The sequence below is a fragment of the Cyprinodon variegatus genome, unplaced genomic scaffold (genome assembly GCF_000732505.1).
Source record: "Cyprinodon variegatus isolate N-32 unplaced genomic scaffold, C_variegatus-1.0 Scaffold71, whole genome shotgun sequence".
Taxonomy (NCBI): Eukaryota; Metazoa; Chordata; class Actinopteri; order Cyprinodontiformes; family Cyprinodontidae; genus Cyprinodon; species Cyprinodon variegatus.
The window spans coordinates 394,439-395,433 of record NW_015150524.1 but is presented as its reverse complement, the minus strand read 5'-3'; the positions used below and the strand labels follow the sequence as shown (position 1 = coordinate 395,433).

The 995-nt window shown below is 33.8% G+C and overlaps 1 protein-coding gene across 1 annotated transcript in view; it reads left to right on the top strand.

The window, feature by feature from the left end:
- The window catches only part of LOC107083231, a 16,968-nt gene that overhangs the window by 6,643 nt on the left and 9,330 nt on the right, over positions 1–995 (top strand). The gene's annotated exons all lie outside the window — the stretch shown is intronic.

Sequence of the window (995 nt, the reverse complement as noted above, 5' to 3'; positions counted from 1 at the left end):
AAATAAAACTAAGGCCTTAATTGGTATTAAAATGTCTTAAATCAGTCTTTCGTAGGTCTTAATTTTTAAAGCATCAAAAATATCAAATTTACCTTTTTTTTTTATAAAAAAAAAATAACGGCTTGCCATTATTGGTTCCGTCCCGATAGCAGAACCAATAAAAGCCTTATTGCGGCCGGGATATTTGGGAGGTGCACCATTAACTTTTTGTCTGGAAAATATGAGCAATTGTACATGTAACAAAAATTGGCTCCAGCCAAGAGTTTTCTCCATGGCTAAAACCAGGGAACATACATGAGGCACTGTGGATTTTGTGCAAGAAGCGATTCAAGCTCAGAATGATGGGAATTAAGGCAGTGGAATCACATGCGAAGCACGAAACACAAAGCGTTGAAATCGAGTTACAAAGAAACAGCCGGTATTTCTCGATTTTGTTCCACCCTTGTCTCTGCAACGCCTCCACTTATCACCAAATCAAACATAATAAGAAAACGATACAAAGAAAAATAGCTGCAAAAAAGACTGAGCACTGGTTATGTTGGGGCTTTAAAACTGATTCGTTTTGTTCCCTGCTAAAACAAAGTTTGTGAATTCAGTTAAATAATTATTAAAATATATCTGTCATTTGTGTGTTTTTAGCTTTCTTCCTGTATGGGAAGCTTTTCAAAATTTGATACATTAGTGCAGTGGTTTATGTTAAAATAAACCTTTGGGTTAAGTTGTCACAAGCAGCTTTTTCTTGTGTTTCTTGTGAATTTGGTCTTAAATTTTTATTTCAAGTGGCATTAAAAGTCTTAAAAAGTCTTGAATTTAACTTGCCTTATGCTTTGTTTGGTTAGCTTACAGCAAGCATTTGCATCTTAAATAGACTACATATGTTTTGACTCTTAGTTTTTTTTTTTTTTGTGAGATTAAATCATACTGGAGGTGAAAAGGGTATAAACCTTATAATATTGATAGTTTATTTAGGTCTTGTTGTTGTCTGAATGTGCACA